The sequence below is a fragment of the Xyrauchen texanus genome, chromosome 22, assembly GCF_025860055.1.
Source record: "Xyrauchen texanus isolate HMW12.3.18 chromosome 22, RBS_HiC_50CHRs, whole genome shotgun sequence".
Taxonomy (NCBI): domain Eukaryota; kingdom Metazoa; phylum Chordata; class Actinopteri; order Cypriniformes; family Catostomidae; genus Xyrauchen; species Xyrauchen texanus.
Window position 1 is genome coordinate 5,750,545 of NC_068297.1, and position 26,322 is coordinate 5,776,866.

The 26,322-nt window shown below is 38.1% G+C and overlaps 1 pseudogene; it reads right to left on the minus strand.

Annotated features, from left to right (window-relative positions):
• The window catches only part of LOC127662303 (protein TALPID3-like), a 108,836-nt pseudogene that overhangs the window by 51,485 nt on the left and 31,029 nt on the right, over positions 1 to 26,322 (minus strand).

Sequence of the window (26,322 nt, forward strand, 5' to 3'; positions counted from 1 at the left end):
AACAATTGGAAAAATGAGTGTCTGGTCAATGAGACACACATTTCTCACTTCAATGTCTTGCCATGATTTCATCAGCAGCCCCCCTTCAATTAGATTAATGCAATCCAGAGCTCGGACAGTCATCTAAGGGTCCATTCACACCTAAAGCAATTTACGGTGCATCCCAAACTGTACACTATTTTATGCCATTTTGTAATGAAAGTAGTGCAAGCAGTATTGCAACACTGAAAATGCAACAAAAAGAAGCGTACTACTTTGTCCACTCCATATGTGCCTCTTGCCGTATGTAGCATAAGGGTTAAGATTAAGGGTACTCTGCAGTTACCTGGCTGCGATGCTGTTCTGACAAAACAATGGCAAATAATGGAGAATGTGGCAACTTGCAAAACTTCAGTGAAGACGCCACCTTAAGAATGCTTCATTGGTTTATTTTACTTAGCAGCCAAAGTGAATATGTACATAATTTAAGATATAAATGCTGAACGGAGTTTGGCTAATAAAAATATGTATCTAAATATATATACTGTACATAATATATATATATATATATATATATATATATATATATATATATATATATATATATATATATATATATATATATATATATACATATTTATGACAAATGTCTTTGATGCAAAAAAGCTAATTGAATTTCACTAATTGAAAAAATTACATTAAGAGTGATTGCATTCTGGGGGGCTGCAATTTAGCAGGGTTGTAAATTAGCTCAGCGAGTAAGGACGCAGACTACCACACCTGGAGTCGTGAGTTCGAATCCAGGGCGTGCTGAGTGACTCCAGCCAGGTCTACTAAGCAACCAAATTGGCCTGGTTGCTAGGGAGGGTAGAGTCACATGGGGTAACCTCCTCGTGGTCGCTATAATGAGATTCTTGCTCTCGCGAGCACATGGTGAGTTGTGCGTGGATGTCGCAGAGAATAGCGTGAAGCCTCCACACATGCTATGTCTCCGCGACAACATGCTCAACAAGACACGTGATAAGATTGACGTTCTCTGACACAGACACAACTGAGATCCGTCCTCATGAGGCAAGTCACTACGCCACCACGAGGACTTAGAGCACATTGGGAATTGGGCATTCCACATTGTGGAGAAAAGGGTACAAACTAAATAATAATTGAAATATTATAATAAATATTCACATTGAAATAGTTCCAAAATATTCTGTTTTTTTTTTTATATTGCCTGTCAAATAATATAATGACAGTAAAAAAAATATAAAGTTTGGAACTGAACTTTGGTACATGAACATTTTATTGTTGAATTTTCAATGCTATTTTAATGTTAAATGATTTTTAATTAGAGCATTTCAAAGTGCTTTCGTTTCAAAGACATTTGTTCTTATTGTACTTCCACATTTTAAGATGCTGTGTTGAGCTAAAATAACTTTTAGAAACACATCTCAAGACACCTGCATTCTTTAACACTTGGCTTTGGAACAGAGCTAAAGTGTCAGTAAATTAACTATTAAGAAAGACACATGAGTGCATTTTGTGTCAGTATGCTGCAAAATACAATTTTTAGGGTTTGACAGCCAAATTCGAATCTATGATGCCAGTTTTTAGCCATCGACCTCTTTGAGAATAATGACAAATTGGTAGAAGACAGCAATTTAACTTTTAATTGCTATGGCCAAGACAGAGTAACTCTAATAACTAAACCTAAAGCAAGACTTCAAGAGTGTAAAAATTAGCATTGATTTCTGAAGCTTTTACCTGCATTAGACTCCTCATCTCGTCTCTGAGTCGCCCCAGATCCTGCAGCATCTCATTGGCTCTTTGTACTGCTGAGCTGGAAGATGGCGAATACATCTGTTCTTCATTGTTTTTCTTTTGGCTGTGTGGCTTCATGAATGATGGTTCTGCAGGTTCACCAATTCCAGTTTGAGTAACTGATGCATTAGGTGATGTCTGCCTGTCCCTTAAAATATGAAGGCAGCAAGGGTTTAAAATGTTAATATTTACTGTATATGGTAAGCTGTTTAGCATCTCCATTCAGCATTCTTGATCATACTGTAAATTACATTAACAAGGTTGATAATGGCATAGGGCGTTAAGAACATTGTGTAGCATTAATAAAACATGCACAAATGTGGTGACCCCTGGAGAGCGTTTTTAAAATGTACCGTTTTTAGTGAAGGAAAACAGTTCCAGTGTGGATAAGAGGTGTAAACAAAGCAAAATCAATGTATTTTCAAACAATATGATATTAGTGTGGATGTGGCCAAACATTTTTCAGTACTAGTCAACCAATATGGGTTTTCCGTGGCCAATGCCAATGCCGATAGAACAATTAAATAATGATAAATTAGATGTACACAAAATTGCTGAAACTAAATTCTTACTTTTCATAAAATAATTTTTACTGATGAATGAGTGTGTTTGTAAATCTTGGTATTTTTCACTAACACAATGTAAAAAGCTACAATTCTCTTAAATGCCGAAATGGGCTATCAGGTGTTGCTGATAATCTCAAACTGCTAAATATTGGCTGATTACTTGGCCTGGCCGATGTACAGGTCTATCACTATTATTCCTGGTACTAAATCCCCAACCAAAGATTGATGTTAGTGTTTTTTACGAAGTTCAGCTAAAAGACATTGATGTCGTCCAACAGTGATATTCATCTTCAACACAGAATGTTGAGCAAACTCTCTGAAACAGTACTGGGGGACATCCCCAATCTGCCCTCTGTATGCACTCCCCACTGTCTGTCTGAACACTGTTTATGCCACATTTCGAATGAGCGGTATCAGGCGTAAACCCAAATCAGCTTAGATTGAAGCTGAAATATGTATTTATACTGGCATGTCAGCACGCTGTAATGAGAGGACCCGGGGCCCTCAGCAGAAGGGTTCACCGGGTTCCAGCCAAGGGCTTTTCAGCCTGGACTATTTTCAAAGTATTGGGTTGCCAATCCATCTAACATTACTGTGAAGGCCATTTCTCCAACACTGCAGTACTTATGTACTGCTGTGGCAATTAATCACCCGAAGACGATTTCGCTTTGCCAAGATCAGGAAAACTGGTTTGAAACAATATAAAAGACATTTTCTAGGCAGAGAGAACTATTTTCCTTTGACATATGGGGAGCAAAAGAGGTTATTAAATATTATTTCCATGTACATTTATTGAGCTGGTACAGGGTGTTCAGCAGACCTTATGAAGTGAATTTCATGAAAACATGTCCAAGGCACCGGATGGATGGCTGGATGTATATGTGATATTGTGTTTCTCTGAAGGCTTTTTCCCACAGGTCGGTTTTCACCTACTTGGACAAGGTTGTTTGAAGAGCCATTTTCTCTGTGATGCCACAGATACAAAAGAGATGTGTCATGTGAGAGTGTATACTGGAGAGAAATAAAGTGCTGAGCTTGATGACTTTATTTAGAGAAAGAAAAGATGGAAGTACTACAAAGAGGAGAAGTGTGGAGAAGGAAGTTCAAACAAAACAGAGATGGCACAGAAATATAAGCCAAAATAAAAACAAGAAAGGATTGGAATAAAAGTCGAAAAAAGCAAAAAATATTAAATGAGACACAGCGAAATAAAAAGGAAAATACAGAGAGATAGGGAAGAGTCCCTCTGTTACAAAACCTAGTGAACTGCATGCATAGGCTGCATTGTAATGCATCATTTCTGCACTCTCGAATCCCAATCCCAAGGTTATTCCAAATGGTTGGCAACTTCATCATGCATCATCCATTTGAAATTAATTGTGAGTTGGTCTCTCGTGCACAGCACTATTTGTTGCTGCCTATATAGATCAGTCTAAATCGATCATTTTGAGGTTCCATGATAGTTGCGATGCTGCCTTAGAAGACAGCTGCCCATGTAGTGTGATGGAATGACCTACCCCTCCCTCTCGACCTGATGTGTTCAGCCTCATCACCGCTGCCAAAAAAATGCAGAGGGTGCCTCTCCTTGGGGAGTCTACATGTGTGCACCCAGGAGCAGAGCGTGGAGGGTACTGGTCAAATTAGATGCACGCCTGACCAAATTAGATGTGACACCGTGAGATTGGGAGCATGCGTTGCGGCTGACGGCCATGGATACCGGGCCGCCTTTCACTCACACTCGCCGCAGTGCCTGGGAAGACAGGCTGCCACAGGAGTCACCGCCTCTCATGCTCCGAACCACAGATGGGAGCGCATGCGGCCGTTGGACCCCACCCACGTCCTGGATCATTCCTGTCGACACTACCTCTTCCTTCCAAAGCACCATCTCACCATGATGATGCCAGTTTCCCCCCATGAACATGTTATTTTCCCTATTCTAATGTTTATAATTATTTCCAATAAACATCTCTCTGAGGCTTTACACCACACCTACTAAATCTGTCTCTTGCTTACCTGCAACAGAAGGCAGTAGGGAGGGAGACACCGGAGTAGGTTTTGAGAGATAGCAGCCAGCCTCAAGCGACAAGCACACAGTGTGCAAAGAGCCCCGTCCAGTGCTAGGCTTCCTATTGGCCATTACTGCAGTTCTATGCACTAGGAAATGGTTATCATACTCGCACTCACTCACCTCAACACTCAAGACACACTGAAACTTGTCTATTTCCACTTTGATCCATTCATTCCATCTCAGCACAAAGAACAGTAGACAGAATAATCTCAGGCAATTATTCCATCGCATTTAGAGGAAACTGTGTGGTAAAGCAAGTTCTATCTTGACCTACCTGCACAATATAAAGAGAATTGCAACATGCTATTGATTTTTCTGAATGGAATCATTTAATTTCCTGTAAATTAGTGGTTGACCGATAAATCATACAATATTCAGAATTTTTTAATTATCGACATCGGCCGATACATTTTCTTGTTTGGACGATTTGATTCTTAAGGCCACGAGGGCACCGATAATTACCTGCTTGCACATGAAGGAGCTGTCTGAGACATGTAAACTACCAATCACAGTTTGTTTTGTTGTTACATGCCACTGTGTTACTACATAACAGAAAGGTGTGCAACACGGTCACATTTAAACGGTCCGTATATCAGAGTCGCAACAGACTTGTATGAGCTCTTAGTGTTAAAGTGGAAAGGTGTTTTATTCTCCCTCTCTGCACAACAGTTTCCAGAAACTTTTAACTGTCTTGTCTGATGATGTAAAAGCAAATATCAATAAAACTAATATCAAATACCGCCTGCAACTATATGGGTATCTCGTTTAAACAAATTATTCTTTAAATTCACTAATCTTGAAAAATCCAGCATCCTGTGGAGCATGCATACATGATAAAAAGGCAAATATCATACTTCTATCATATACCGTCTGCAAATATATCTAGTTTAATCCAGCGTTGAATTCCTGTCCTGATATAAAATATCTTTCTCCGAAATGCATATTTTATCTGTCGGGATCAAAACTCAGTTCCTCTGGTTAACGAATGTTACATGACTGTCAATTTCTTTTAGAATTTTATGTATATGTTACTTACTATATTATGTGTGATATATCTGCATTATACAGATATTAACAGCCTAACGGCCACCCTGCTCTCTGGATATCTGTGTCAGCCATAAAAAATAAAACATATCGGTCGACCACTACTATAAATGTTGTAAAGACAACATAAAGGCATTTGCAAAACATTTTACTTAAGTGATATGATGTACTTCTGAGTAAAACAGAAAAGTCAGCTTGAAGATGTTTTAACAAAGTCCAGAAACATACTTTATGCAAAAATATACAAATGTGAGCATTTGGCCAACACATTGACAATGCACAGTCCAGTTGAACATGTTTAATGTGCGCTCTCTTGGCGATAACAAACCTCAGTACTCCAAGAGTCTGAGCCATTAAACTAGATGTGTTATTATTCAGCTAAGTTGCTATATATTGATTTTGACTTACTAAGCAATATTCTACACAAACTATTGCACTGCCATGAAAGAAATAACACACCATAGAAGCAGAAAATTCACACATGTCCACTATACAGGGGCGTGTACAGGATTTTTTGCCAAGGTAGTAAAGGGGTGGCAACACCGTCTCCAGGACTCGAACGTGGTCCGAGTTGGGGTGGCAAAGCTCATTTTTAGGGTAGCAGCTGCCACCCAGTGCCACCTTTCTGGTCCTGCCCCAGCCACTATAGCACCCCTTACCACCATTGTCTGATGGATCACCACACACTTTGGAAAGCAACAATACATACAATTGTTGCGTTTATGTAATTGTGTAGAGTATGTTACAGGTTTTAGGACAACATTTTGTGAGTGACTCATTCTGCACCATTTTGCTTCATACATAAATTATGCTTAGGTAAGGATTATACTTTCCTATAACCACGTCCACACTAATAAGTTTTTAGTTTGAAAATGCCTTAATTTTTATACGTTGTCACCAAATATCGTAACTTTCGAGAACACTCTATAGTACCACATACTTTGGTAAACAATGATGTTAGTAAACTTAAAACAGCCCTTTCAAATGAAAATGGAATAGTGTGGACATGGCATGCCTAAGTGATCAGACTCAGGATTTTTGCCTAGCGGAATATATATATACATATAAAATAATTAAATTGGGTCAACAATGATTTCATGTTGTCATTAAGGTACTGTTAAATATAGGTTAAAACAATTAATAATGTGTAAATAAATTTGTTGTTGGCATGCAGCCTGACATTAAATGTTTTTCTGTCAGCAGCGTGGGCAGACAAAAGAGGAACAGCCTAATTGGGACGAATTCTAACGTTTTACGAACTGAGCAATGCAATAAAACTTGATTTCAGCCTTGACTAGAACACCTTGTTCATCTTGAATTACTGACAGTCAGTGCTTCCAAAAATGTAATGAGAACAGGTCTAATTCATTTCCATATGTGATGGATACGATACAGACAAAACATCCCAATTCTCTCAAGGTTAACTGACTGATGTTTGAAAGCCTGTGTTAACCCGAGACAGTGTTGTGTTGGATCCATCACTTGGCAACCGACAGCACAACTGGCTCAGTCTCATCAGAGTCGCCTTTCTGTCCCTAGGTTTTATCTGCTGACTGAAAGCCAGGGCAGGAAACAGGTGCTTTTTTTGCCTTCTAGGGGCTTTGCAATAAATAAACATGAAGGCAAGAGTAGTGCTGCTAGGAGCGTCGGTCATCCTGATGTATTCCACACAGTATGCTTCCCTCAATCAGCTTAAAGATGCTACAAAAGGAGCTAATCCACTTGAAGAGGGAGATGCCAGGCTTTCTGATCTATCCCAAATTGATTAGGGTGTAGATACGGGGAGGCAGGGAAGGAGAACGCCCAGATAGAGGTCATTCAAGGCTAAAGTATTCTTCAACAAGATGGGAGAGGAAATTCTGCTGATATTTTCTCGCAGATTTTAACTTGGCAGTTAATGAGCGCTTGTGTTTGTGTGCGTGCCTTCATTCAAGAGTTGTTATTAATCATTCTAAATACGAGCACGAATGTCCTTTTGATGCGCTGCCAGACTGAATATGGATTTCTTTCCTGTAATAGTAATATGGAGGATTGTTTTTGTGCCAATCTGAAAACATAATCAATAGGTGACACCTGTCAAATCGTACAGCATAATAGTTACAAGCAAGAAACATTCCAAATATTTTTCCACTCGAATATCGACTTTCCGTCACTGTGAGAAAAAAAGGGTGTTTTATCAACGTGCAACACATTTGTGGTTTATCATCAAGATCAACTGAGGTTATACACAACAAGATGCCAAACCTCAAGGACATACCACATACTTGGAGGATCTTTCCTATCGCTACAAAGAGAACGGTTCATTATCCAAAAGCTGTGAAGCTTCGTTCCAAAAATAGAACAAAGATTCGAGATTTGCTTTCCCTACCAGTCCAATCAGAGCACTCTGTCTGCATTCATTTATCTGTGACAGCAGATTTGGAGCAGAAATGAAGGAAAGAAACCTTTTCCTGAAAAGGTGAAAAGAGTTGGGAATTCATTGGATTGAGGATGGGTGAGGTTTCCCAATGCTGTCACCTCATTGTTGCTCTATTCCACAGGAAAAGGCAGCACTGGTCTTCACACCGGTAGTATGCAGTACACACTAGTATACAATTATGAACGAAACTTATAATATTTAGGTATAGTTGATTAAATATTATATGTGTGATATGTAGCAGGTTGACACTTAGTATAATAAAGGTATAGAATGCGACGGTATCAGTCTGCATTTTCAGCTGTCTTGGTTCCAGAAGTATTTTTCCCATTTTTCCATTCCTTTCTTTCATAAAGATCTGAATAAATTCCTTCATAAAAGCATTATAAGCCATGAACCAAACCAACCAGCTCTGAGGTGAATAACATCATGACAAATTTTTAAATAAGACAAAAAGACAAACGTCTGTGTACTTAATTTTTCATGAGGGAATTAACTGAATCTGCTAGCCATGATTCTCCCGTTGGTAAATATTTCTCTGCTGTATCGTGTTTTGTGTAGGTTTTCATCAGATATAACACTGACTGATGGCTTCAACAGAAGCATCAATTAACAAACTTGGAGGTCTGTCTTTTAGCCTAGTTATAGCCTAGTAAAAATCAATTCACCAATGGAGAAAATTAATGGGATTTGTACTTCTGGAACCAGACTCTTTTGCTTTCTATTGTATTTGGTAAACAGGAATATGTGACAGAAATACAAACGCACAAAAAAATAAAAATAAAAACAACAGTGTTCTTGTTTGGAACAAAGCCACTGCATCCAACAAACAGTATGTAAGCATTTGTGCAACAGGGTAGCTGTGTCTCATTCCCTTACAGCAAACGACTATTTTATGTGCTGTATAGGCAGCAGGACCTTCATCCATCATGCCGTATAGCACCTTCACAGCTGCTGGGTAAACCCCACTCATCTAAATGCCATCTCGCACTCACAGATTCGAGCTTCAGTGGCTTTTTCCTCCAGACCAGCCGCAACAGATGTGGCCTCGGCCCTCGCTATTTAAATCCAGCCACCTGATGCCATGGTGTGATGCTCTGGCGGCACAGCATGGGTGAGCACGGATCCTTCATACTCATTTATAATGATTTGTAAAGGGTGCCCCTATTCCTTTAATGGTATAAATCATATTGGGGTTTTGGATGATTTCATTTTCGGATGATGTGTAAATGTCCTCCGAATAGAGATCCAGGCTTTTTACCAGCAAGAGAGTCCAATTATGACATGGTATTTCAGATGTCAATGACGGAACAGAGGTTAATGGAATAATTCCCCCAAACATGAAAATTCTATCATAATTTACGCAATCTCCAAAAAAAAAAATATATATATATATATTTAAATCTGGACCGACGCATTTATGGATGGATTGGATTGACAAACACGCTGTATTTTTCTATTTTGAATCGAAGAGGTTCTGGTCCCCCATTTTAAATCAACTGCTGAAAAAAGTGGTTCTGATGTACACTTGGGAACAGTGATGGTAAAAGGTGTGATTGGTACATTGTGTCCAGTGTTACCTCACTGTCAATGTCCATAGCCCAGAACCAGCTGAAATTGGATATTCTGAATGGATATTTATTGCATTACCTTCAGAGAAAATAAAGGGAATCTGGGGAGAAACCTAGAAATGTAATTTAAAAGCAATTTAACAGGACAGAGTTGGGTCTGGAGGATAAAAACATGGAGGAGAACACTAGTGAATCAAACACCACAATCATGAAACTCATCTGAATTGCTTCTCTTGTAGTCGCTCAAGGTTTTTGTCTCAATGAGCAAACAAAAGTTGTGTTTTTCATGTTCCAAATGAGCAGACAGACAGTTTAGCTCCATTCAAAAACCAAAATGATACTGTCTTATAATATTACAACAAACTTAGAAGAATATTAGTGAAATCTTGATTAATCAATTGGAGCTGAAGTTTATTTCAATCACCAGTGAAGAGTGTCACTTCAAATAGTTCCATCAATATAAATTCCAATATTTTAATCAAAATTTGAATGATATATATACAAGCTTCTTATAGAATTCGCCACAGTTCTTCTATTTAGACTGTCTCAATTTCTTCCGTCTCTTTTTGCAATCCCAGACTGACACAATGTTCAGTGGGGGGCTTTGCGGGGGCCATGACATCTGTTGCAGGGCTCCCTGTTCTTCTAACTAATCGTTTCTATTTGCAAAAGTAATGTTTGGGAGTCTAAAATGTATATTTATTATTGACACACTAAAGCTGAAGATATAAATAACCATCTTAAGACAAATGCTTTTATTAAACATCTTAAGTGCCTAAAACCTTTGCACAATACTGTATATATACACACTACTGGTGAAAAGTTTTGAAACACACACTCATTCTTTATTAAAAAAAAGTTTTCTTCACATTCTAGAATAATAGTAAGGTCATCAAAACTATGGAATAACATAAATGGAACTAGGGGAATTATGTTGTGACTAAACAAAATCCAAAATAAATCAAAACTGTGTTATATTTTAGCATCTTCAAAGTAGTCATTTTCTAGCCAAAGTATTAGTTTGCCTAGAATTTGCAGACATGAACTCATTACATTTTTTCAACCAACTTCTTGAGGTTTCACACTGGGGATGCTTCTTAAACAGTATTGAAGGAGTTCCCATCTATGTTGGGCAATTATTGGTTTATTTTCTTTATTATTTGGTCCAAGTCATCAATTTCAAAGACTTTTTTTTTTTTTTTTTTGTTTTATAATGAAATAAATTAATATGGTGGCAAAATTATATTTTTGTCTACAAAACGAATTTCAAACATTTAAAGCACACGCCTTCAGATCAAAAGATTTTTTTAAGATCATGAGAAACAGTTCAGTCAAGTGTTTCAAAACTTTTGACCGGTAGTGTATATATATATATATCTATATCTATATATATATATATATATATATATATATATATATATATATATATATATATATATATATATATACTCTGGCAGTCAATTACTGCTAGTACTAGAATATCTCTTGCCATTATATCAAACACAGTTGAAAGATACTTGGTTCATTAAATGGAGCTTAACATTGTCATTGTGTTTGTTTTTGAGTTGCCACAGTATGCCATAGACTGGCAAGTCTTAAGGTCAATATAAGGTCAAAAATGGCAATCATTGTTTTGAGGTATGAAGGCTATACAATGCTTGAAGTTGCCAAAATAACTGAAGATTTCATACAAAGGTGTACACTACAGTCTTCAAAGACAAAGGACAACTCTCTCTAACAAGGACAGAAAGAGATGTGGAAGGCCAGATGTACAATTAAACAAGAGGATAAGTACATCTCTAGTTAGAGAAATAGATGCCACACATGTACAACAAGCACATGTACAACATTAAAGAGAAGACTCAGGGGTGCAGGCCTTATGGGAAGAATTGCAAAGACTATCTTATATCGATTCACTTGCGATCGATGTTACGATATTATGTGCCTATTTTACACAGTTAAAATAGTTTTTTATCTCACAAATGCAACCAAAATGTAATTTGAATATTTTACTGAGCACTCTAATAGTGCAAATGCAGTATGCACATTGGGACATCCAGAACAACATAAGGTACTTATTAAAAATAATACCGAAAAATAAATAATAAATAATAAATCATCAATCGTTTGTTGACAGCTCATTGCCTTGTGGAATGAGGTAAACACTAGAGTGGCAATTTGTCATCTCTACAACAGTCAAGCAAGTCTTTCAATCCAAAATACTTACATACCCACGACAGGAGAGTATGTCCTTGCAGCCCTGTTGACAGCGCACAGATAGCGAAGAGCTCAACTTCAGGCTTCAATCACTCCATGCATATCCGTGTCTCACATGAAAAGCATATTTATTGCTAATAAAGCGAGATGAATATCATATGGTTGCTGCATCGCCTGATGGAAATGTGTACGGATGTGGCTGGACTTAGTGTGAACATAAACATGCATCTTTAAAAAAAATCCACATCGATGTTTACACATTGCATCGATGACATCGCATCCTTGGTTATTTGATCGATGTATCGATCCAGATTGATGGATTGTTACACACATATACAGTATCAGTCTTTATATTAGAACAGAGCTAATGTCATCTTTCATGCTAATCTGGCCAGACTGCAAGGAAAAAACATGCCCAAAGGGTAATAATATGATCATAGCCACCTGCACGTAATGCATATACAATTAACAGAGAATGTAAAAGTAACACAGGGGCCTTTCAAAGCCATAACAAACCAAGAAGGTTCGACACCATGATGTGAAGGATATTTAATGGCAAGACTCTTCATGTGCAAATATAGTCCCCTTCTCTTCAGTGTAATGTCAAGGCAGGTTGGATACCATGACATTTCTACCAGATCAAGGTCAGTGCAGGGGCTTCTCGCTGGTGCAGGGAGGAGTCCTCCAGTAGTGGGTGACATTTATACTGGAGTCTACAAATGTAGTGAAATGCCCACTGGAGAGGGATTGGCCACACCCAGAAGACAAAGGAAAATATGGACACAAACACACACACAAGCACATTCATAAAAACAAAAATGAGCAAAAAGTGCATGCAAACTGTCCAAACAGTCAAATGCACTTCCTGTTGCATTCAAATACATGCACCATATAAAGTATATAAGCCTAAAACAGACTCTTTGGAAGTATGTTAATGTAGACTGTTCTAGCTACGCAAGCTCAATTTTGTGTGTTGTTGTGTTCTGAAATGTATCAAACAGCAAATCAAAACAAGGGATTGAATGCTCAACATCGCCAATTGTGCACATTTATAAACTGTCCTCTACGGTCAGATGTCTCTTTCAGGTCTACTACGGTCATGGCAGAGCACCAGTTTGAAGCTAATCTTGCTGAAGAAGTTAGTTACATTCAATGTTTATAGCTACCTTAACAATAACAAATCATTTAAAGTATATGAACACAGACATTTTTTTTGTGTTTTGTTGTGTTTCGAAATTGTTAGACTGTAATTCCAAACGCAAAATAAGTAGGCGTTGCATTATCAGCCACAAGGGGCGCTATTGTGCACATTAACATACATTTTCTTCTACCTGAACAATAACAAATAATGCTACAAACATGAAGGTAACTCTATCACCCCCTTGAGTCCTGAGGTCGAGGTCGGCATTCCCGAGGAACCGATCAGAGTACTTGTGGCGTTGGATTATATTTACAAGTTGAAGGCAGTAGCGGATGATACGTCCAAGAGTTCTGTGTGGGGCGGGTGATCTGAAAAGTGCCTAAAAAAATCAGATGTGAATATCTATTTTTATATTGTTAATGAATTAATGCAACAACAAACAAAACAACAAAACATTAGCCCTATTGGGAGTGCAATAGTTTCTCAGGATGACGTCTGTAAAAGTACATTTTCATGGCTGCTCTGAGATAATATTAATGCGTTCGGATGATAATTAAATCACGTGGGATGAGTGAGACTATTTGTCGATCACATGATTACAGTTGCACTTGTTATATGGAAAATGAATCAATCAATAAACTGCATCCTCTTTATTTGCCATTAAATATGTTTGGAATAATGCTAAATACATTTTTATTTTTTGAAGCATTAAGTAACCGCAATGCAAAGCCCTGCGGACATTTACCATGTATATTTTCACATATGCCACGAGCCACAATTCTTGCAAAGAGCACTTAAACGGATCAAGAAACTGTAGGGACAGGGGTCTAGGTAGCTCAGCGAGTATTGACGTAAAAGCCCTCAACAAGCCACGTGATAAAATGCGAGGATTGATGGTCTCAGACGTGGAGGCAAATGAGCCCCCCCAGCCCTCCCTCAATTCAAGCACTGGGTGAACATGGAGGAAAATACAGAGGGAAATTTCGGGTACGGGATGGAAAAAGACCTCTATCCTGAGGTTTAAGGCAAAAATATACTTTGTTTCTACATTTTGCAAACAACGTGTGATGTAAATTTCATCAACAGCAGTACAGTTCGTGCCTGTGAGCGTCAGTAAGGGCTCGCAGTCAAAAGAGAATACTTTGGCTCAAGGCTTGAGGTTTTGACCGTGTGCGAGACATAAGGACAAAGTAAAAACAAAGTATGCCTGAGCCTTTACTGCCACAATAATGCAAAAGCACACTTTAAGTATATTCACAAGGACACTTGCAATGCGTTTGTGTACTTATAGTATGTAAAGTCGATTTCAGGCTATATTGGAAACAAACTACAGACACAGAATGAACCCTCCACTTCACAAACAGCAGCTACTTAACGTACAATTTCAAAAAAGGATTTTCCTTTTAAATTCACAAATTGACAAATCCAGCAATATTGCTGCTCTCTAGTCTTGGGAAAAAAATTCCATTCTAGTTCGTCTACAGCCCAAAATCTCCTAATGTTTCTGCACATTTGGCTACACGTGAATGATTCTGAGCAGTGAAAAAACATGAGGGCTGCAATGGAACAAAGGTATGTAGCTGCATTATTATTCTGCTCACTGGCCTGCACCCTGCTGGCCTTCCCAGCATCCTCCTCACTGAACACCGGCACACATACGCTTGTTATTAAACAAAATCCACCCATCTCAAACCACGCTTCCTCATTAAAATTCATCTCACTTAATTCAAAACTCATGCATTTGTTTGATTAATGTAAAGGTCTTTTTTCCCAAATAACAACCAGAGGCATGTGTGCAGGGCTCATGCATATTTATGTAGGCATGTACATGTATGTGGATGTATGTGGATGTGTGTGTGTGTTTGTTCTGGTGACTGTCACTCTAATATGCAGTCTGTCACTGTCTACTGCCGCCACACCACTGCGTCAAAACTGCAGAGCTGATGAATGCGATCACACACACCTGACTGGAGGTAAACACACATGCATGTCAACAAATACCAGCCTACAAAACCAAAAGAACTTGAAAGGAATATTTCACCAAAACATTTTTACATTGCATGTTAAATTCAGGGACTGGTTTCTCAGAAACAAATACTGCTATTTTGTATTTTTAATCCAATTTTGTTTAAAAATGTTCAGTCCAATCAAATATCTTCAAAAATGTGATTGAAAATCAAAGCTGATATTGTTTTTAGCTCATAAAAAATCCTAAAATGAAAAATGTGTCCTTCATATTCTGTCTGTTTTTTGTTACATAAAACCCTCCTTTTCTTAAAAAAAAAAGAAAAGAAAAAAAAGAAAAAGCAGAAATCTGGGTTACACTGAAACACTTGCGGTGGAAGTGAATGGGGCCAATCCATTTCATTATTCAATGTTTCAAATGTATAGCCTAAAACCCTAAAAACAACGATTTGAACAACTTTACAGCTCAAAAGAGTTTTTTTTCTGAATAATTAAAGTGCTTTAATAAAATTATAAGCCTCATATTTCTGCCTTTAAATTCTCCAAAAGTTGGCCCCATTTACTTCAATTGTAAGTGCCTCGCTGTAACCTAATTTTTGGCTTTTTTCTAAAGAAAAGGATGGACGAGTTGAAATAATTGTTTTGTAGTAAACAACATTATACCACAAAATGCTGTCGATTGAGCTTAACTTGTACTGAAACCGGAGTACTACTTTAAGAGTTGAAAGCCAGACAAAATAAGTGGAAATAGATTAAAAGTTCTCTTTTTAATTTGATGAAACCAATTCTCTAAATGGTAGACAGGTTGTTTTTGTACATCACCTATCTGCGCCTCGATGGAACCATCTAAAGCCAGCTATATTAGGCCATGATGATTCATTCTCTGGGTTTAACACCTTACCTTTGGGAAAAAAGTCATTCGCCATCTACTATAATACTCTTCCTCTATCTGCCAATTGGCCTTTGTATTTTTTCTTTCTCCCTCACTGTAGACAAGCCCCCAACACACCCACATCTGTGCCGTAAGAGCTCTCGTCTCGGCAAGGGGGATGTGATCACCACATATTAGCATACTTAGGCATGGGGGCGGGAGAGCCATTACCCAGCAACAGGGCCAGCTGTGATTGGCTGTTTCTATTAGACATTAAATGGGGTTTGGTTGGGGCAGAGAGAGTGGGTAGCTGAAATCGGAGGCGATTTTCCACCCATGTCATCTCTGTCTCGCCACATTGGAACAACACACTAACAGGCTCTCCCGCACCCTCCGTAGCCTGCCTCATTGACGGAAAGGGCAGTAGACCGAAACGACTCCCGGCAGCGGTAACCAAGGCCCCCACAGCAGTCAGAAGCACCACGTCAGTATAGTGCAGCTCTCATGAAAATATGATGTTCCATTACATGCAGTCTTTGCTCTGTCAGATGAAATTTGGAGCAAATGCTTGCAGCAGACACAAAAGAGTGAAAGGGGAAATCTCATTAGGTTTTCTTGTACAAAATTCTGACCAAAATTCCCCCAACAATGTGGCTGGTGCATACCCATAAGGGCACAGCCAACTGCAGTGGAGGGAGTGAGTGAGTGACGTATGATTAATATCCCAAGCCATAGACAGTAAATGTAAGAAAAACAAGCCGTGAGTGCAGATGGAGTGTGCACTTCAGAAATATGCACTACACCCTGGTATAAATCTGACAGCGTGAAGGAAATACAGCAGGGACCTGAGAGGCCGAGGCGGTCCGTGGAGGCGGAGAGAGGAGCTCGGTTAGATGGGCTTTCATTAATCACCATGAAGGAACAGGGAATCAGGGCGGCACTGCTCTCCTCTACGGCTCAACATCTGTGTCAGGACTGGCGGCTGCCATTAGCAAACACCCTGCAATACATTAGAATTGCTTTCTGGCCTGGTCAGTTCAGGTAATGGGTTTTCAAACTGGGCCTATGGTGAGAGGCAATAAGTGTTTCATTTAAAGTTAAAATAAATGGCAAGCATTTTAATATCTAACAGCATTTGCAGCATTTAGCATTTACATGTTTCCATTGATCATGGTCTAAAAATACATACTGTAAATGCTTAATATTTGACCTTCAAATCAAACATTTATATTCATTAATATAACAGTTTTCAAATGGTAAATGGTCTGCACATATATAGCACCTTTTTAAGCCTTAACAGTATTCAAAGCACTTTACACTGTGAATCATTCACCCATTCACACACACACATTCATACACCAATGGCGGCAGAGCTGCTAGGTAAGGTGCTAGCCTGCCATTGGGAGCAACTTGTGGGTTCAGTCTTGCCCAAGGACACTTCGGCATATGGAGTCATGTGGGCCGGGACTCGAACCATCAACCCTGCGATTAGTGGCTGACCCGCTCAACCAACTGAGCCACAGCCGCCTCAAGTATAAGGATAAGGGCATGTCGCACAAACCTGTTCATGTTAGCATCTGTCTAAATTGGCTAGCCACTACCAAGTGACAGATGAATTTGTGCCAAAATAACATAATTTGATTGGACATGTGTTTTTTTTAAGTCAACAAGAAAACATATGGAAGTGTTTTCTTCTCTCTTTGTAAGTTTATAAGCTTATTTACCTAGCTATCCTAACTACACAAAACTATATGTCTGGTTGCATTTACTGCATTTAGCTTTATTTGCTCAGAACAGACCTGTGACCCATTTTTGGGTCCCACTGCTCTATATGACACATTGTTGAATGGTCAGAGGAAGACAAATAGAAAAGTTGTTCCAGAGGTGGAGCAAGTTATTTCATTTTGATGAGCAACTATAAAAAGAAAAGCATATGGAATAACATGCGCGTGAATCATTCACAATAAGACCGAGAAGGTGTATTAACAAGGCAAGTAAAGTCATTTTGATTTCATGTCGACTTTAACTGTGCCATTAATGGAGGGAAGTGTTGTGTTCCTCTGAACCAATAATCAATAAAAAAGTGTATTTTTTATGGTCGTGCGCTTCAGAGATATGTACGAAATATTGATGCTAGGTCTCCAATCAATGTGACAACTTCTGATGCTGATTTAAAATAAAGCTAAAAAAGAAAGAGGTAGTATGGTCAATAGGCTATTCAACAGCTTAAGCCAAACAAGAATGGAATTATCTCTGAATAAAACCTCATGGTAATGCAGTACCACATACTAACCAGCAGGAGTCCTCCTGACTATAGCTCATAAAGCAGAAGTGTGTGAATGAGCCAATCACAACCTTTAAAGACAACACAGGCGTTCAGGGGTGTGAATGAAACCCTCTGATTTCAAACTGAACTAGCTATGACTCATGCTCTGTTCTGTACTCCTACTGTGGATATGATTACCATTCAGACAACATGGGAACATGATGTTGATTTAGCCACTGGCTAAGACTCTGTAATGGATTTTAAATTTGGGAGAAAGCTGAGCAACATTTTCTGGGAAACTGCAAAAAATGGTTGAAAACCCAGATGCACTACATAGGCAGCATCCAAACATAAATGGAACCTCAGAAGTGACTGATTAGGAATACTACGTAGGCAGAATATTCATGCGAAACAAATAGTGCTCCGACCAGAATATTTGACCTCCAATTCATTCAAAACGAGTTTGCTGTTAGCTTAAAGCTAAGTTAGCATTTAGCATGGAAGGCACAAAGCAGGAAACTGACCTTTGAGGAAACGCTCTAATAAGCATAAAAATGCACACACAAATATTGTGGAAAACAGCTCATTTTTAATCACAACTATTTTAACGATAATCACACAATCTTTTGAGCACTAAATGAAATTATGTATATACACTGGCGGCCAAAGGTTTGGAATAATGTACAGATTTTGCTCTTATGGAAAGAAATTGGTAATTTTATTCAACAAAAGTGCCATTATACTGATCACAATGTATAATCAGGACATTAATAATGTGAAAAATTATTATTACAATTTGAGAAAAAAATTAAAATACTTAAACTACTTCAAAGTGTTCTAATCAAAAAATCCAAAATTCCACATGCAGCAATGACAGCTTTGCAGGTCTTTGGCATTCTAGCTGTCAGTTTGTCCAGATAATCAAGTGATATTTCACCCCACACTTCCTGTAGCACTTGCCATAGATGTGGCTGTCTTGTCGGCCACTTCTCACGCACCTTACAGTCTAACTGATCCCACAAAAGCTCAATGGGGTTAAGATCCATAACACTCTTTTCCAATTATCTGTTGTCCAATGTCTGTGTTTCTTTGCCCACTCTAACCTTTTCTTTTTGTTTTTCTGTTTTAAAAGTGGCTTTTTCTTTTCAATTCTTCCCATAAGTCCTCCTGAGTCTTCTCTTTACTGTTGTACATGAAACTGGTGTTGAGCGCGTAGAATTCAATGAAGCTGTCAGTTTCAGTTTTTTGGCAATTTCAAGCATTGCATAGTCTTCATACCTCAAAACAATGATTGACTGACGAGTTTCCAGAGAAAGCCATTTCTTTTTTTTGCGATTTTTGAACTAATATTGACCTTAAGACAAACAAAAACAGACAATGTTAAGCTAAACTTAACAAACCAAATAACTTTCAACTGTGTATGATATATTGGCAAGTGATTTTCTAGTACCATATTAGCAATTTAGCATGATTACTCAAGGATAAGGTGTTGGAGTGGGGAATGTCTAGATTTCATAAAAAAATTACTTTTCAAATAGTGATGGTGCTGTTTTCACATTATTAATGTCCTGACTATACTTTGTGATCAGTTGAATGCCACTTTGATGAATTAAAGTACCAATTTCCTTCCAAAACAGCAAAATCTGTACATTTTGGCCACCAGTGTTTATATGCATGTCTGTATGTGTTGGTGTGTGTATATATATATAATATATATATATATATATATATATATATATATATATATATATATATATAAAATCTACTTTTCTTTCACTTCATCCGCCATCTTGGATTTATTTTCATCGTATTTTGGGTTTGCCATCTTCGCAAAGTATACATGCAATGCTTCCTTAGATTAGAATATGGCGAAATCTTAATAGGCAGCATAGGTTGCCTATATTTTGGAACAGCCTTCGAACTGGGTGCACGTCAATGATGCCTTAAAGGATAGTTCACCAATAATGTTTGTGTTCATCATTTACTCACCCTCATGTTGTTCAAACCTGTTTATCTTCATTTCCTCTGTTGAACATAAAAGATATTGGGCATAAAATCAAGCTTAGTCACCATTCACTTTCATTGCATCTTTTTTCCACGTAATGAAAGTAAACAGTGTCTTCCTGTACTCTCGTAATTATCCTACTTCCCACTTCTGAAGTTGTAATTATGAGTATGTCGCATTCAAGTGCTTTGTTGTCAGAAAGAACAGGAAACATGGATAATGCCTGGTTCATTCATCCATATTTTTTGAGGAAATTTATTTTGACAGCAAAATACATTACTCAGTTAGCCTGCTGAATTTTGGTCAAATAAAAGCTATTTTCACATTGTAAAAATTTACAAAATGCATCAAATTGTTGCTGATGTACATAAATGAATTAACAATTAAATGTAATTCGCTACAGAAACCATACTCTCCTCCACCATGTTGAAAGATTACGACTCCTCACATCTCGACAACTCTGGTATCATCTAGAATTCAGAGTTTCCCACTTCCGACTTCGCTGGGTCATTCATGTGATCGGAGCTCATAATTATGATATTTCCGAGTCCACTTGAAGGGCACATAAGGCTAAAATTCTGCCTAACATCTCCTTTTGTGTTCCAAGGGAGAAATAAAGTAATACAGGTTCAGAATAGCATGAGTAAAAAATTACAGATTTTAAATTTTCAGCCCTTTAAAATGCTGCCTCAATGGGAAGCTCACTAGGTTTTGCAACAGTGCAAAAGTGTTTGGGGGGAGGAAAGCTGGAAAAATGTAGTGGACTCTGTGTACTCTTTGGCCCACATTTCAGCAAGATTTCAAACTCAAACATAAAGTGTGCCATGGAATGTGAGTACGACCTAACCAGCAGAATTCACCCCAGGCAAGTGGCTCCTTTCTGTGATTGTGGAACGTCAGACTTCTGGAGCAGCTCTGGTTCCGATTACCAGAAATGTGAGTGAGTCAGAGAGATAAAACAAAAGAGGTCTGGCTCCTGAACAACAACAAAAGCAGAATAAGGAGCGAGTGAAATATATAGGATGGAAAGAAGAGAGACAACTAGAATAAGTGAAAAAACATGAGCAAGAGATAGACAGATAGATATTGGAACATACAGCAAATCAACCTCTGTAATGTCAGATAGCTGTAAAATATATATATATAAAACTTTTACTTGACAAAATCAGGGAGATTATTTTTGACAGACCTGCAGAGCTACAAAAATCAATGATGTGGAAAAAATGACAGCTGTTTCATAAAATTAAAGAGCAGCACTTTGGAAATAAACTCATAGATGGTAACCAGCATATGTTGTATTTTGGATGCTGGTCCAAAACACAGCAAGCTGGTGATGTAGCATACCAGCAAGCTGTCATTGGTTAACCAGCATTACCAGAAAAAAAAAAAGAAAAAGAAAAAAAACCTGGTGAAGCAGCTTCACCAGCCTAAACCAGCATGGGAATTGCATCGTTCAGCACGCGAAGGGTTCCCAGACCTCTATATGTCTTTTCCATAAAATTTCCATTACTTTTCCAAGTTGTTTGTAGAAACTGGATATGGTTTTTTAGAAAACATTTTATAAATATTGCACTTTAAAGGAATATTCCGGGTTCAAAAGGAATAAAATCACTTACTAACCTTTTCTGTGTAACTTCATTACCATGACGATGTAATGTGAACAAACCCTAAAATGCCTGAAAAATTGAGATTTAACCAACTTTAGAGCTCAAATAATACATGAGTTTTAACAGTAGAATTAATGTAAGTGCTTTTATAAAATTATAAGCTTTAAATGTATGCCTTTAAACCCTCAAAAAATGATTCTTAGGGACAGAATTAAACACGATTATAAATTTAAAGACAATAAAAATAAATATACATTTAAAAACACCCATTACACGAAAAGTGTTACAGGAACGTAATAGCATGTTGTGTGTAAATGACTTGGGCTGCGTCCGCACTAATTCATTTTAGTTTGAAAATGCATTAAATGTATCTACGTTTATGCCTCTTATCCACATTAGAATGGCTTTTTCGCTCTCCAATACTGCATACCTTGGAAAATGATTAGTTTAGGAAACTGAAAACAGAGTTTTCAAACTCTGGATTTTGAAAAAAGTTTTTTGTCGAGTCAAATGCATGAGAAACATGAGAATTTCCCTCCCCCTTACACAACCTGCAATAGACTAGCAAGTAAAACAATCATGGTTTTTGGCTGAGACATAACTAAAGCCTGTTGACTATATACTGTATAAAAGGACACAAGCCCTTCGATAAGCCCCACCCAAACATTCTGTTTCAATTTAAATTCATTAACATAGGAAAGAAAACAGCATTTGTCAAGCAAATTTACAGGTTCTTTAACTACTGACAGATGATATCCTTGTTTTCCACCACAGCTAGATGTAACCGAAAAACCGAAAAAGCACGGAGGGTGAGAGAAAAAGTGAAATATCAGGAAACTTAAGAGACCTACACATTACAACCAACCAGCATCACCTCATAGCCCCCATCTCCATGGTTACAAGCATCTTCTCTAAACCCCCTCCCACCTTTTTCAGTGGTGCTCCCCAGATTGGCATGCAATATCTCATGAGACACAGCAGCTGATAGCTGGTCTTGCCATCTCGTCGTAGAGGAGGTGCGGAGAGTGACCATGTCTGCTGATTAGTAATCAGAACACACTCGGTCTGAACCCTGGGGGTTGAAACTGAATTATACATTGCTACTGCCAATCAGACCCATGCTCTCCTTCACTGGCATACTATTTAAAGCACAGTCCTCCATCCCATAATCACACAGAAGACGTGGAGAGCCATGCCATTGAATCCCATGCCAAAATACAGCACACCTCTGCCAAACAGACATGACATTTGAGGGAAATGTCAGAGATGATGCCAAAGATTGTTTGTTAATAATACTCCACAAGTGGATGTATACAAAATAGTGAAAGAAAGCCACTGTGTGAGCTCCTTCTGAAGCCTAATTTATACAATGGAAAAAGGTTTTTTTCCCTAGGCGAATAAAGCCTGTATTTATACTTTGTGCAGCGTAATTTAAAAATGAGAAAATAAATAAAGAACGTCATGTCCAAACCACACCCAAGATTAGATTTAAAGGAATGTTCCGGATTCAATACAAGTTAAGCTCAAGCTACAGCATTTGAGACAATGCTGATTACCACAAAAAAGAAGAGTAAGCAAAAGACAGAGCAAAAATTGCAGCTACAATCAGCCACTTACAATGGAAGTGAATAGGACCAGTTCATACACATTCAAATAAACACTCAAAAGTATCGCCATTAAAACGTACACTATAAAACACTAACATTACGTTCACACATATAATATTTATGTCTTGTGGCTGTTCTTTTGAAACAGTGTGTATCTGAACGTTTATTGTCTGGCCCCATTCACTTCCACTGAAAGTTCTTAAATGTAACAGTGATTTTTGCTATTTTTTAATAAACAAGGGACAAGATAAATTCTTTTTATTTTGTGATAATAAACATTATATAACAAATGCTGTTAATTGAGCTTTACTTGTTTTGAACCCAGAACAGTCATCACATTTTTAACAAGCCCCAGTTCTCCTTGGTCAAGAATTTTAAAGATGTGCTCGAACTGCACCAAACCGACAAGCCATTGCGTTTCATCATAATTTTTAGGTGAACTAAACAAACCTGTTCACACAGTAAATGCACCTTAAGAGACACATATGCACAACACAAGATCTGAATCAAGACTTCTGTAACTGTTATTGCTTTCTAAAGCTGCGTTCACACTGCCAGCGACACGCAGCGACTAAACGACCTCATCTCATTCATTTTCAATGAGAACTGGCGACTTCCGGCAACACGAGCGAAGGCGACCGGATGTTGGCGTCTCCAACTCCCTGACAAAGTTGAGAAATGTTTAACTTTATGCAAATGAAGAGTGACTTTCAGGAGCGCCAGCCAATACGAGAGAAGATGATGGAGCTCATGTGATCCTAATATTTTAATAATTTTAATATTCATTGTAAAGAAACAGTGCGGTTACACACCACTAGCGACCTAACCTCCAGCGACCTAACCTCCAGCCACTGACGACATGCAGCGACAAAGTAGCTGGCAGTGTGAATGCAGCTTAGCGCTATGATAACGCTTTCACTATTGCCGTTTCATCACTTTTACGTTCCGAACAAACCCCTATCAATAAGTGTGAATGTTTGGCATGTACGCAACTCATTCCACAACATTTGTACTAAGGACATTGCGTATTATCTCAAATTGTTTGGCATGTTAAGGAGAGGTGTGCTATTACTTTTCTAAGGGATGTGACTTGTGATTTTCACCTTGGGGACAATATAAATGTGACCCAAGCCCTATATAGGGACCAAAATACCATGGAGACCTGGAGGTGAGCTCTTTTCACTTGGGTCAGTAAGAAACCACCACAACACCCTAGAAACCACTTAGCAAAATTGTACCAAGAATATAATAGCCCAAAATCTAACTGCATCGAAATAGCCCAAAATTTTTAATTGTCTGATTCTTTTCAAAATAAAAGGTTAAGCTTTGCTAAAATATAAACAAGAACTATATCGATGAGTCTGCTATGTGTAAGAGCTATTGTTTCAATATTCATTCAGATCCATGGAAATCCAATCAATGGCGCCAGTGTTTCGAATTAATTCACGAGAGCACTAAGGCCTGCAATGGGGGAAGAAAAATCACAAAGAAGGGATTGCCAATGACATTCTTTCATTCCTTGTTCGAATTTCATTAGCGTTCCTGAGCAACTTCATTTCATGTTTGGTGTAAACTACATCAGCCAGCCGAGACTGAAACAAATAGTCTGCGAAAACAATTTACACATACCTTTTCCCCATACTTATTTCAAGTCAAGTCTGAAAGAGTGAAGGGAAGACTGGTGCAGCCGTTGACGCTTCTCTGACACTTTTTAATGAAGCACCATCACAAGTCTCGTTCACGCAACAGATGGGCTAGAGGTGGGGAGGGGTGACAGGAGGAAGGTGATTACGGCTGTACCCATTTACAGGGGGTATTGGTGGCAGTTGGGGTACAGCAGCATCAATGTCTCTATTAACCGAGAAGCAGCCAGTAGCTCAGGTCATCAAACACAGAGCACGGCAGGCGTCAGCTGGATATGCTGTGAAAACGTGTAATCAACAAATGGGGGATGTGAATAAAATTCACGGAAACTAACGGGCTTATAGCTAATAAATGTAGCTATTCAGAATAGAAGTATAAATGTAAATATGAATGTAATTTCCAAATGTAGCTGCTTGGTTTTTATTCTTGTAATGTCTGTAAGGAAATGTACAAATAAAAATACGTTGGTGAATCTCACAAAAATCAAAACAAAATATTTGCATAAAACAAAAAAAACAAAAAATTACATACATTTTTTTTCCCACATTTTCCCATAATTTTTTATGATTATTTTTTTTTATTGTGATTTTCACGACACTTCCCCATTGTTCATCTTGTAATGCAAAATAACCAAATACCTAAACAAAATAAATAATTTTTTATTGTTTTTAACAACATGTTCACAAAATCATTTTTGCTACATGCATACAGTATTTTATTTATTTATTTATTTATTATTACAGGGACAGTGCATATTAATTAATATTGCTGCCAATATGCCAGAAGGCTATTTTTCATCTGCAGACCCCGGACAGATGTTAAAAGTCACCCTAAAAGAGAATAAAATTACAAATAAAAAAAATAAAAAAATAAATAAATAAATAAATAAAAAAATAAATAAATTGTACAATACATTTAGTAAAAGATCCTATTATGTTAAAAAAAAAAAAAAAAAAATACACAGCCTAATGATTGAGGAAAAGGCTAATTCTATCTCACAAACTGAGGATGTTATTTGTCGACATGATTGAAACAAACAGCTCAGGAGGCTGATCAATCCCATTTATTTTCAAATGAAAGCAGATGATACCACACCGGGTGTATAGACGTGCTGTAGGGTTGATTATACACAGAGAAACGCTCGATTAGATCCAGTCAGAGGGCCTGAAATAATACTTCAAAAAGGCCTAATGGAAATGAAACCGATAAATGACATCACCTTTTAAAGAACCATCCAATTAGGGGCCTGGGTAGTTCAGCAAGCATTGACTACTACCCCTGGAGTTGCGAGTTCGAATCTAGGGGGTGCTGAGTGACTCCAACCAGGTCTCCTAAGCAACTAAATTGGCCCGGTTGCTAGGGAGGGTAGAGTCACATAGGGTAACCTCCTCATGGTCGCTATAATGTGTGGTTCTCGCTGTCAGCGGGGCGCGTGGTGAGTTGTATGTGGATGACGTATGGAGAATAGTGTGGGCCTTCACACACGCTATGTCTCTGCGGTAACGTGCACAACAAGCCAAGTCTCAGACTGACGGTCTCA